The following is a 14,053-nucleotide window of genomic DNA, read 5'->3' as shown; positions in this document are numbered from 1 at the left end:
AATTATGTGTCTCTGTCCTCCAGGTATTATCGATCTGTCCTAAGGACATGCGGGCTGACATCTGTGTCCACCTCAACAGGAAGGTATGTATCTCATGGTTTTCCTACAGACACTCATTAGTAGTAAGGCAGTGCTTCACTTTATGCAAAATGAAACCCAATTCATGGTTTGACTTGTTTGACATGGTTTGAAAAAAGGAAATAAGCAGTCAGCTCAGTTAGAAATATAAACATTAGAGGTGTTAGGAGTTAACAGTATAATTTGTAACTGAGACTAATCATTTTGCAATCCACTAAACTGTTAAAAAATGAAAATGTAAAGAAAGTTTAGCTTGATTAAGTGACCCTGAGCCAAAGTTGTTTCTAAACTCGGTGCTAACCCTGTTAGCTTTAATTGGCATATTCCCATACCCAGACTTCCTGTCCACACACTGCAGTCACTTAAAGAAAGCTGTCCTTAACGGCAAAGTGAAGGCATAGCTTTCACCTGTTGAACATTTTGACCAAAAATGAGTGGATTTTTCAAAAGAAGTGGATCTGATTTTCAGCAAAAAGTTATTTTTACCTTTGTCAAGAAATAACTTTTCCCCTACATTTTCACTGAAATAAAATGTGTGCAAAGTAAAATGTGAGAGCTAAAGAAGATTGAGCCTAAATGCGATGCTTGTTGATTTGCCAAGGTTTTTTTAAGTTAGTTGGTTCATCTCTACATGACATGATACATTGGCCGATTTCTTAAAAATTAAGTGAGAAAAAGTTCTTATAAGTTCTCTCCCAGTACTTATAAAGATTGTGGTGATATTATTTGTTTCTCCATACATAATTAATATCAGTCTGATTGCTGCTGGAACATTTCAGAATTCATGACTGAAAACCTGAAAATAATTGAGCAAAGATATGTGAATGTTTTGAGTTTTCCACTCAGGTCTTCCCACTTTATAACAGTAATTAGATATTTTACAAAGAAGAGTGAGACAAAATTGTAGCAAAATGTAAATGTAGTGCTTATTAAGCAGCCATAGTTTATTAAGTCAGTTTCTACCAAAAAAGAATGACCTAAGAAATATGCCAAAAAGTCAGTTAAAATTACAGCCCGAATAATAATAGAGATTTTACTTATGTTGTCTTTGACTCCAGACCAAATTATGAAAAAGATTATGAAAATTAGATATTTTGCAGAGAAGCGTGTGAGAGAATAAGAGAGAATTCAAGCAAAAATGCAAATGTGGTGCTTGTTTAGCAGTAAGTCTTCTAATTGATTTATGTAAGTTAAGTTAAGTACCCAACTCTGATTAAAAAATAAAGAACCCTAGCAATAGGATAATAATTTGGTTAAAAAAAGAAAGAAATGTAGGTCCAAATTTCATATAAAGATGTTGTCTTTGTATCCTGACTAAATTAATATCACTGTGCACGCTGGTTGAAAATGGTCAGACTTGACTTTACGTAACTTTAAATGTTGAAACAGCTGCAAATGGCGCTCCATCCAAAAAATAGTCCTACAAAACATCTTTCTTTTAAATCTAAAGCAGAAAATGGAGTCTGAACCTGGTGTCTGCAGTAGCACAATGACGCATTCAAGTTGTTTTGGTCTCTTATTGTTCTGCAATGTAGGACTCCTGAAAGAGAGCCAAACTTCTGCCCCAGCTAAACAAAGTCCTGAATAAAGACGGGGAGGTTGAGGTGTATAAGGCTACAGTTTTTGAGGGATTATTTCCTCATGGAGTCTTACATTTCTTCCTGAGAGCTTCAGGTAATTGACAGGAAGCACTGATACGAAAACACTGAACTCATCCCGGTGAAATGAGAATCAAACCAAATGAAGACTCCACTGTTGCAGTGATGGATTATCTCACTGTGTAGAGGCTGTGTTTCATTTTGCACACATAAATAGATCCCAGCAAAAGACTATTCCTGCAGAAAGAAAGCACTTTTAGATTGTAGAGAGGAAGACCTGCATGTTGCCTGATGTGTTCGAAAGGCTGCAGGATTTATTTTATTAACAGTTTGAAATGACAGCATACTTCAGCCTAAAACAGTCTTTTCATAATGATGATTTTGTTATTGGGAGAAGCTAATAATAGTAATATTAAAGTTTGTCAAATGGGTGTCGCTAAAAAAAGGTTATGCTGCACTCACAACAAAAAACATGGAATCCCCAATTGAATAATGTTTTTTTCTTCTGTAGACCTTGAATGTTAAGAGAACAATGTATGACTATGTTACCTGTATTGTTAAGAAAACAAAAATGTACATCGTTCCCTATGTTTAGACAGTAACGCTACAAAATATTCAAAACGACTATTAGAAGTCATAGCTTCAATGGCCATAATGAGGTCAATAAAAACACTTAAATGTCATAAAAGAAAATGGCGTCAAGTTCAAATAATTACAAATTTAGAGTTGTCAAATTGAAGTTACCGACGGCATTTAATCTGATTCTGCAGCAAAATGAACTCTTATTTTCACTCTTCTCCAGAAAAAAGAGTCTTAGAAATGTAGCTGTGATCATGTGGGCAGAGTTTGACTGCTCTAGCAACAGCTTTTAAAGAAAAGACAATAAAGTATTAATATCCTTCTTTCAGGTGTTCAATGAACATCCAGCGTTCCGGCTGGCCAGCGACGGCTGCCTGCGCTCGCTGGCGGTGGAGTTTCAGACCACACACTGCGCCCCGGGGGATCTGATCTTCCACGCCGGGGAAAGCGTGGACACCCTGTGCTTCGTCGTGTCGGGGTCACTGGAGGTCATCCAGGACGACGAGGTCATCGCCATCTTAGGTATGTGGACATTTACTATATGTATTTACTGAAGGAGAGAAAGTATTGTGTTTTGGAATGAGGTTGAGAGTCAAACTCCTAGTTATGTGTGTGTACTGTGATATTTATGAAGAGGGATGATAAGAGTCTAACAGGGATAATATCAGGGACACTTCTTTTTACTGAGAAAATCACAGACACATTGCTGCAGCATTCAGCGTATTGCGCAGTGTCGTAACCATCAGCAGGCCTCCAGTGAGCGTTTACTGACAGCGAATAACAAGAATCAAAGATTATCACAGCAGAGAGCGAGTGTTTGCGTTGTTGAGATCCTTTGGTGTGTGTGCTTACCAACAACAAAAATAAGTCAGTCTGACTCTGCTGTTGTGAAATTTGCTTATTACTGTTCTGGCTTATGAGACAATCATCCTAAAAACAACATTCAAGTGTATTTCCATCAAGGGACCATTTAAACCAGAAGGGGCATTAACCAGAGTCCTGGTTTAAAAACAGGCTCTCTAAAATACCTCTTAAAGGAAAACAACTGTTCTTTTTTTCCCAGCTCTTTCTATTTGTTCTACCAGTTATAATATGTTTCCCTTGAGCACATCAACATCCCTTGTCGATACAGAACAACCTTCAGAAAGTGGCAAACAAAACTTACTTTGTTCTGCAGGCATTTTGATTTTCAAAAATGTGTTAATGCATGTTTAATCTTAAAATATGTCATTTTTGTCTACCTTGAAAACATCATTTTTACAGCATGTTAACTGTTTACTTATGTAATACTGCATTCTGTAGTCGACTGAAATATCAGTTTCAGTTCATCTTTGTCAATGTCTTTTTTTTTATTATAAGCCATATTATCTATAATAAACTGCATTATTATGGTAGGTAGTGGTGCAGGAAGATACCTGTACTGCTGCCGATCTGTCATGCTAGTTTCTGGCAAGATAGTAATCCGTTATGTACGAGCTATAGATCCTCTGCATCAGATAGTGAGAATCAGCTACAGCTACAATTTATAAAATGTGAATATGGACTATAATACAGAGAAATGGGAAAAAATAGAATAATATGGAAAGTGAGAGAAGCAAATAAAATTATCACAACAGAAAATAAATCTTGTTTGGAAGGGCCAGAATTGTATAAAGGGTTACACAGAATTAGGAGACAAAATATACGAATAACCCTCTGATTATCTTGGCTCTTCTCTCCGTTGTGTCATCAGGTGTCGATTGAGGCAGCAGTCAGAGGTTCATAGAGAGAATATTAGACGTTTCATGAATTGCTTCATCACACTGAAGACATTAATCAATACATTGTGACTGTGAGCCAGTTGTCGTCAGGAGATCATGTTGCTCTGGAGAGATAGAAAGGGTCAAATCATTATTCTTTTTTAAACTTGTCTGCTGTTGTTTGCCATTTATTTCGTATTTATTTCTTCCCGATCTGCACCTCACATTTTGAATTCATTGGTCTTCAGGCCTTTTAATGGCTAAGCATCAATTTCACACACAGAGATATCCCTCTGATTTCCTGCTGGAAAGTGAGGAAGCTCTTCCAGTCTCCTGTTGAGCAGCTACTTCCAGTCTCCTGTTGAGCAGCTACTTCCAGTCTCCTATTGAGCAGCTACTTCCAGACACTGTTTACCAAATCGGAGGCACACACAGTTTCTATATTCAAACATTCCACACATGTATATAAGGAATTTGCGCCAGATTTTATTTGAGATTGTAGAAAAAGCTTTTGTGTTGTGAAAAAACTCTTGAAGCATGGCTAATTACAGCTGCAATGAGAGATTTTACACATTCATGAGGACAATAACTCCTTTATCTTCTGTAAAAATGCTTGCATATATACAAGTTGTCCATTTTCACATTTGTTTTGTAACTATTTTCTCCTAACACACAGTGACTTAATGAACAGCTGAGCACAGAAGGGAGAGAAGAGGGCATATTTCTTATTCACACCTGGTCAAATGCTTTTTCCCTGTATCGAAACACACACGGCTCAGTGCAGATGATGAAGGCAGAAGCAAAAGGAAGGAAGTCGATGGCTTTGGATGACTAGAAGGATGGATTGAGAGGTGACTAGCAAGGGAAGGACAGGATTAAGGAACAAAGCAAGAGAGGAGGAGTTCAACTGTTGGCCACACGATAAAAGAAAGATTGGAAAATTGGTATTAGAGGTAGAAGAGGGAAAACAGAAGAGAAAGATTAGAAGGATATAGGAAAAGATTCAGAGAATGTGAGGGATACACAAAGGGTGGGGGGCAAAGGAGGTACATTAGAAGGAGCATGGAGGAAAAAGAGGAAGATGAAGGGAGTGTTGGTCGTGGTTTTAAAGCCACTGATTTCCCCTGGCTGCGGAGTGAGGCTTCTCCCTCAGGCTGTAATACACTCTGCTCTCATTAGTGTCCAATTACACACACACACACACCCCACACCACACCACATACACTCGTGCAGCAAAGGTACTGTCAGAGTGTAGGTTTTATTATTTTGAAACAATTTCCCAAATTGGGATCAATAAAGTACCATCTTATCTTATCTTATTACTGCTGTTTAATGTCTCTTTGCAGAGGCTCTGGAAATGAGTTTTCTCTAGGGGGGGACAATAAAGTCTCTAAATACACAAGCTCATGACATCTCATACACAAAGTGAGCACACGCACATGAACACACACCCATGAACACAATACTTTCCCCAAAGTAACAAGGCTGTGGCGGTCCCCTGTAAATACTCACAAATAATGACTCTCATTTCCCATCATCCGCCAGGCTTACTATCCCAAGCCACTTATTCAGGACAATCTGTGGGAGGCAGCCGGGATGTAACAGTGGGAGAAGATCTCTAATGTCACTAATGTAGCAGACAAAGTTTGTCTTGACAAAAAAGCTTAAGAGGCTTGAAAGCAGTCCAGTAATGCTTCAGACACACAGCAGCCAATTACAGCTGACTGATTTTTATTTAAGGAATCTTGACCAGTTCATGTTTTACATTGACTGACAGCTAGAAGAAACAACGTATAACTTGTGTTAAAAAACGTTTTGTTAAAAAGTCCCTGGGAATGGATATGGACATCAAATATAACAATAAGCATATAGCATATTCATTTAAATATTACAAACTATGTGTGTATGTCGTCTGAAAAGGATCATTTGTTTGTTTACAATATACGTGATGTATAGCAGCTAAGCACATTTTATTTGTCAAATGTAACGACTGTCATATTGTGAGACGTATTGAAAAGTATTAGTGGGTTGCATTTGGGGTTTACTTTTGTACTTTTTACACACCCTCAGCGCTTTAGCCTGAATTATCTATTGATGGTTTAGAGAAAATCATCTCTCACACTTTTGTTGTTTTGCCAAAATGATGAGCTGATGAATTTTCTTAATCCATTATTCATGCTTGGTTATAAGAAGGAGATTTGAGTCTGGCCTTCTATTCACACTGCAATATGTTCAGACCCAGAATGCAATGCTTCAGCGGTGAAAAGTAGGAGGTCAGCCTGCATATACTGCACTACTCTGGCTGCATCACAAGATCTTATATTGAGAATCTGCGGGGCTGTTTTTACGTGGAATACATTAGAGGATGAATGTTATAAGAGGTTAAAGGGAGGATGATTAAAGGCATCAGAGGGATAAAATGTCCTAATGCATCGCTGCTTTTTTAACCATCTTAAGCTCAGATATAATTCTTTGAAACTCACAATTATACTATTGAACAGAAAATACATTTTTTGACAACATTATATCCCAAACATGATGTACCCTCTACATTTCAGGATAAGAGCTTTGGAAAGAAGCTAGCGATACTTCAACACATTAACACTTACAGTCAGTAATGGAGGCTTGATTCAGGAAGCATTCTGTTGGGAAAATACTGAATGTACTCTTCCAATATCAGAGTAGCACTTGATAACAAAGGCCCTACGTAGCTGTGTACATGACAAGATGTATGATTAGCTGGAAGAGCATCAAGCCACACTGTTTTAGGCATATGATAGCTATGTGACAACGATTATCATGATGATTCAGCCTGTGACGTGGGTCTTAGCTAATCTAAACAAAACATTGTATACTGCCTTGAACCAGTATTCCTGCATCTTGTGACTATGTCTTGTATATACTGTAAGCATGTGAAGGACACTGTTCAGGAACTAGTTGTACTAAATGCTCTGTATGTGATGACTACTTTCATTCTTGCAAGGATAATAAATACATGTATCCTGATATTGAAGCTCAAGCCGGTGACGAGTGATATTTTTCTAACACACACAATCATTGTTGGGTTGTGCAAATGAAGCCTGAGCACAAACCATCTCGTATTTATGTAGATGGACCCCAGATGCATTGTCTAGGCATTCTTTGTCTCGAAATTGTTTTAAATTTGACTGCATTTTTTAAATGTATTAAAGGTGGTTGCTTTCATGCTAAACGGCAAAAAGATATTCCCTTAAAGTTGAGTCTTGTCTGGAGAATTAAGTGTCTCTTTTGTCTTTGAATGAATATTTAAGATGTCATTGTGTTTTTATTCATGCAGTTAGTTTAGAACAACTGGGGAATAAGTACACTTTGTATTTTAGTTGTTTTATGGAACAATTTGCTTTACAGCAATTTAAGAAAAATGTACCTCATCTAAAATAACTCCTGGTGCTTGGATGATAATAAAGGTAGTTGAGTTTTAGGAGGGAAGCCTGTCTTTGTAGTTATTGTTTATTTTTTTCAAACTGCAACCAACTGCCTTATACATGTACAGAATGTGCATGACTCAAACTGTATCCTTGTAAAGGCACAAGTCGTTTCCACAGAAGCTCATATAAGAAATATGTTTATTTATCCCGAGGGAAACACTACCCATATGTTGCAAAAAATTGAAGCAGCTGCATAATTAATACATCAGTTATCTTAATGAATGGTCTCATTTGCACAAGTGGTTATGATTAATATCACACTGATCATGTTAGGACTTTTAGACACAAGTTCCTCTCGTGGGGAACAGAATGAAGTCATTTAAAGGGGACCTATCATGCAAAAAGCACTTTTGGATGTCTTTTATACATAAATATGTGTCCCCGGTATGTCGGGGAACTCACAAAGTGTCAGAAAATAAAACCCTCTCTCTCTGCTTTATTGCCTAAAAATAGCATGATAGGTCCACTTTAACTTACTTGATACTTTTTTCTACAATGAACGTATTGAGTATAATTATTCATCGTCTAAAACTGGAACAATTTAAACAATGTCAGAAATATTGCTTCATAACTATTTATCTGTAGCAGGAACAACATCTGGGCTGAGTCTGGAAGAACCTTAATTGTTTAAGAGTGTTAAATGCTAAACGTTGTAATACAATAATGACCATGAATGCTGCTGTTGGGGATCAGTGTCACAGCAGCTGATTGACTGTCTGCACCCACTCAGGTTTCAGAGATAATGGCCTGAGTGTGGCACGGAGGCATCAGCACACCGGCTCAGAGAATCAGCCGAGATTGCTTGCCCGAGGCGCGGTGAACTGTAATGCGAGATAAAGCAATGCGAGGGTCCACTCCCTGCCCTCCTGCCCACAGGCAATTTATTTTTCTGCTGATGGTGGACACAACCACAAGCAGAATTCAGTGCCAGTTACACATTTGTCATGATGTTAGCTGCGAGTTGATCCTCATGTTGACAAATATATGTCCTCCTGACTTAATTTTAAAGAGGACATATTCTGCTCATGTTCATAATTGTATTGTGTGCCTCTACTGGGACATGTCACCATGCTTTAATGTTCAGAAAGCTCTTTATTTTTCTCAAACTGCCTGTGCTGCAGCACCTCTGTGAAGCCGACAATTGAGCGGCCCGATCAAGCAAGGAGGCAGAGGCAGAACGTCCAAAAATATAACCCGGTGTGGGCATTTATTAAACTCGAGCACAGGACACAGCCTCAATCCTGCTGTTCCCGTGAGCACCGTCACCAGCCACAAGAATCTCCCACACACTCTCTCAAACAGAAAAACCCCAGAGCCTAAATGCACAACCCAATCAACCCAACAGGACACAGGTGAGGGGGGAGGAGACAACACAGGGCACCAGGTGCACACAATCAACGGCAACAGACATGGGGAAAGGGGAACACATTTCAAAATAAAATACAATAAACACTACATCAATAAATAGTAGAAATTGTATAAAAATGTGCACATATGCAAGGCCCGAAGCCATCAGTCCACAGTGACGAATATGAAGGCCCGAAGCCATCAGTCCACAGTGACGAAGTTACTGATCGGCTCTGTTGTCATAGGTCAGCCGTTTATAGTCCTGTTTCTTAGCCTATGGCGTACAATGTGTTGATTCGCAGGCCAATAGAAGAGCGAGTGTAACGGAAGTAAACAAAGGAGTCCAATGAAGGCGTTTCAGGAAGGGGGGAGAGTTTTTGGAATAATCACAGAGGTAGAACATTATAGACCTCATGTCCCCCTTCTTTATTAAATTAGTTTGTTTATGTTCAAACTATATAGAAACATCTAATCTAGTATCACATTAGACTGCCCATACTGTATGTTGTTAAAACTACACAAGGGACTACACTGCGTAGTGGAATAATTTACATCTGCTGTTTTATCTGCATCAGCATGGGCTCATGACGTGTACAGTATCAGAAACATGTGAAATAATATGTATAACATATATGACATTGTGTGCACATGCAAACAATATCTCTTGCATGCACACTTGGATATCTCTATACATTAAATACTTTCCCATGTTTATATGGAAGAACAGGTATGCTTGAAAGTAATTAACCATTGAAAGACAATTAACAACCTTTAAGAGATAATTCTAGGTATTTTCCTCTTCTATTTCGCTACGTAGAAGCACGTTTAAGTAAAGAAGTTAAGCTTTAATTTTCTGAACCAAGGCCATAAACCAAATATACACCTTAAATATACTAGCTAGTACATATGCTACTGTAGTACGTAACAGAGTGTACAAGGGCATTTCTGTACTTCACTATCCCTGTAAGCAGTCTTGCAAAATATTATGAGCAATGATGTTGGTTGTGGGTGAGTAATAGCAGCATTACAAAGCCTGTTGACAGGAGTCACGTCACCGATATATCCATCTCCACCCACCCTATAGTAACAGTCGTCATTGTGACTTTGAACCCTGTTCTAAGTGTCACACTGCACACACTTTCCATCGCCCCCCTGGCCCCTTGTGACCGCGTCTGCATCGACACGGATAATTGGCGAGGAGCTGCAGATCTCTGGGGAGCTCATTCCAGACGAGTCAATGTTGGATGTTTCGGAGAGAAAATGGCCCTTGGGGTGCGCGGAGTAAGGACTGTCGGGATCATACTCGCAGTGACACACACACTCTGTCTGCATTTTGCGACGGCATGCTGGATACGTCTATTACTCAGGGTGTTGTGACAGCTCCAGGACATTGTGGACTCGTTTTTGTCACATCGTATCTGGGACAGCTCAGAGAAATGCTGAGCGGATGGCTGTGGCAGGGTCGACACAGATTTGAAATGTGATTAGCCCGCATTTCACTTTTCTTTTCTGCTGTTACTGCATCTCATATTCTGTTTGCTACTGAACAAAACACTTTCTATGGCAGCCATGTCTATAATACATACCATTTATATTTGTGTGTATTAATGTGTTATATTTGACTAATACAGTAGTAGGCTACTGTATTATTATAGCTATGAGTAATATATAAATATTCATAAGAACAATCCTAACACAACTTAGTATTTTAAAACTACAAAACATTTCCAGTATCCTAGTACCTCATTGTTGCTTGATATTTATTTTTGCAAGTATCATAGTGTGTATCATAATTCTAATTGTTGTAATAAATAAAAAATGTATGATTCATTATAATCACTATAAAAATACAAAAATATTATTTGTTTTTGACTTATACTTCCATATATATATATACATGAATTTAAATCAAATAAAACGCCCCAAAATATTATTTTACTTATGTTTAAAATAAATCTAAATCAAAACAGATTTAGCGATAGATCAAAGCTTAGTGTAGGGAGTTGTAATAGGCATAATAAATGCATTATACAGGATAATAATTTCCTGTAAGTAGTCATTGTTTATTTTAAAAGTTCAAGGATTAGTTTATTTTTCACAGCTTTTGATGACATGACACATCTGAGGCTGCGTGTAATTATGATTCCTCTTCCCCTCATTATTGTAGGGACAACTTTGGCGTTGCCCAGGAGACGCTAACAAGTGTAAACACACCCGGTCATCTGCTGCGGCTGATTAGCATGAAGAATTTATGCTGGCAGTTGATAAGTCAAGGGTCCAGGTGGCTGCGGTTGGGTTGAAGCCAATGAGGGAAAAGTAAATACATTTAAGAAGGATCAGTGCTACAAGCTGCACTACATTTCAGTTCATTTTTGCAAGAAAATAACAACTTCCTTTTGCAAAATATTTGTTATCTTCACCATAACAACCAGCATGTGAAGCACACACTTGTTTGATCAAAGGGAAGAAAGTGCAAACATAACTTTAAATGTCAAGTTGAGAAGGAAAGGTTTTAATTGTCCCTTTTTATCCTCGGTCTCTTTGAAATATATTACACTTTTTGATCACAGCATTCACGAACAGTCTAGGATTCAACATCAATTTGCTCTGAGTCCTAAAAGAGTATTTTCATTTTCTTGTTTTCTCTTTTTCATTCCACTCTGATTATGTAGGATTGTTAATTATAGGAATCACTGTACCTGTTACAAGCACTTTGAATTGCCTTGTGTTGAAAAGTGCTATATAAATAAACTTGCCTTGCCTTGCCTTGCCTTGCCTTGCCTTGCCTTGCCTTGCCTTGCCTTGCCTTGCCTTGCCTTGCCTTGCCTTGCCTTGCCTTGCCTTGCCTTGCCTTGCCTTGCCTTGCCTTGCCTTGCCTTGCCTTGCCTTGCCTTGCCTTGCCTTGCCTTGCCTTGCCTTGCCTTGCCTTGCCTTGCCTTGCCTTGCCTTGCCTTGCCTTGCCTTGCCTTGCCTTGCCTTGCCTTGCCTTGCCTTGCCTTGTTATTCTTGGTATCAGGTACATGTGCATGGTGGAATCAGCAGCTCTGGTTGCTAAGCACCTGGTCAGGTAAAACTGTTGCCATGGACAGAAAAAGAAAGTAGGTGTGCTCTACTGTATGTAGAGAGGGAAATGGTTTATGGTAAAAGTCATGGAGAAACTCTGGAGGGAATTTTGGGATGTTAGCCTTTGCAGACCATTCACTTGCACACAAACCTAAATAACACACTACAGGAAAGGGGAAATCCCTTAAAGCAAAATAGGGACACTTTAATGTCCCCTGAACTGTCTTCTGTCGCCCTTATTCATAAAACTCTAACAATACACAACAAGTTGACAATCAATATGATCTGATGAACAGAGGATGTCACTCTCCTTTTTTCCTTCCACAAAAGCCCCCTAAAATATATATTTGATTTGTTTTCTCTCTCAATTAGCACATCTCAGCCAATGTACCGTCACTTCTCCTGTTTAATGTTGTCCTGTGTGGTCTTATAGCTGTCACAATACATGAGAACTAAGATGTCGTTAAGGTTTAAAAATACGGTTTCCAAAATATATATTTTTAAAGTGTTGCTCAGAGAGCTATAGCTAGACACAATGACAGAGGGAATTTGACAGGCTTTATATCCACTAACCCTGAAATCCAACTGCAATTATTTGTATTTTGTTCTGTCTTTTAGTTGATACCTGTGTTGTGTTATTTTTCTTGAGTAAGCCATTGATAGTTTGTTGATAGTTTGATATTAATATCAGTAGATCTATAGATATCTAGATATCAGGACATTGTAAACACTATCCATCACCATCCATCATCAAATTCCTAAAACTTTTAAAAACTAAAGATATCTCTTAAACTGTTGCATAAGAAAAAGCATCACAATTGAATTACCTGAATATGTTATAATTCAGCATTTATCCTAAAAAATCCATATAAATTGAAAATTAATCTTTTACATTTTTTGTCAATTGACTAATAGATTAATTGAAGCATCAAGTCGGCTTCACATACCGTATTAAATCTACAGTATTAAAGATTTTGCTAATTAAATGGAATGTCCTTGTGAGTTTTGAGGTGTCATCTTTTGTACACATTTGAAGTATCAATATTGAAAACTCTTTTGTCTGCAGGTAAAGGTGACGTGTTTGGAGACGTCTTCTGGAAGGAAACCAACCTGGCCCACGCGTGCGCTAACGTCCGAGCGCTAACGTACTGCGACCTCCACGTCATCAGGAGGGAAGCCTTGCTCAAAGTGCTGGAGTTTTACACCGCCTTCGCAAACTCCTTCTCCCGCAACCTCATCCTCACCTGCAACCTGCGCAAGAGGGTAAGTTACCTTGCCCTGTACACACACACACACACACACACACACACACACACACACACACACACACACACACACACACACACACACACACACATATCTGTGTCAGGGTTTCCGCTAGGATTTCTTTCTTGTTAAATGTCCTGAAATCATTTATTTTACCGGACAAATTCAAAACTTACCGGTCATGTTTCAATAATAAGAATAAGAATTGTGTAGCAGAGTTTCCGTTAGCAGTCAATTACCGGACTATGACCGGATATGCTGTTGTTTAATACTCAGTTAATGGGGCTCATTTTTATATTGCTTCAGTTTATAATCGTAAAAGATCGAAAAGTTCAGATTCATTTTCAAAAAGTTATACGCTTCCACAAACAACAAACAACATAATTATTACATTCAAACTACTTGTAGTAGATGAAGTACATTATTCAAAAGTTTACATTAACTTTGAATACTAACACGGGAGAAACGGAGCCTCTCTTTGTGCTCTCTCTCTCTTGGACATAATGTGGGTTGCACTGATAGGGAGAGGGAGAGGGTCGCAGTGTTTTTTGTTGACCGCAACTTTGTCTAGGATTTTCTATGCTATGATTGATAACTGATTTGTTCAACACATAATGGATTTCAGAATGTTAGAAAAGGCAATAAGGCCCGACCTCGGCTCCTTGGTCATCCTGACACTAGCACATGCGGTCATGCACAGATCTTATCTCATCTCTCAATGGCTGTGTTGTTACTACTACATTGTTCAGTCTGACATTGCCTTTTTGTAAGATGTTTTCGGTGTGGTAGGATTTGATTTTGACTCAAGCCAACTGCTAAGGACTCACTTGTAAAGCTGCTCTCAATATAATTTCAGTCAACGCGTCTCCTGCGTTAGCCATGATACATATACAGTATGTAAAGTACATTACCTTCT

General features: G+C 38.5%; 1 pseudogene; it reads left to right on the top strand.

Moving 5' to 3' along the window:
- Positions 1–14,053, top strand: part of LOC117558945 — a 76,969-nt pseudogene that overhangs the window by 37,453 nt on the left and 25,463 nt on the right.

The sequence above is a fragment of the Gymnodraco acuticeps genome, unplaced genomic scaffold (genome assembly GCF_902827175.1).
Source record: "Gymnodraco acuticeps unplaced genomic scaffold, fGymAcu1.1, whole genome shotgun sequence".
Classification (NCBI taxonomy): Eukaryota; Metazoa; Chordata; class Actinopteri; order Perciformes; family Bathydraconidae; genus Gymnodraco; species Gymnodraco acuticeps.
This window is presented reverse-complemented; position numbering and strand designations above follow the sequence as displayed.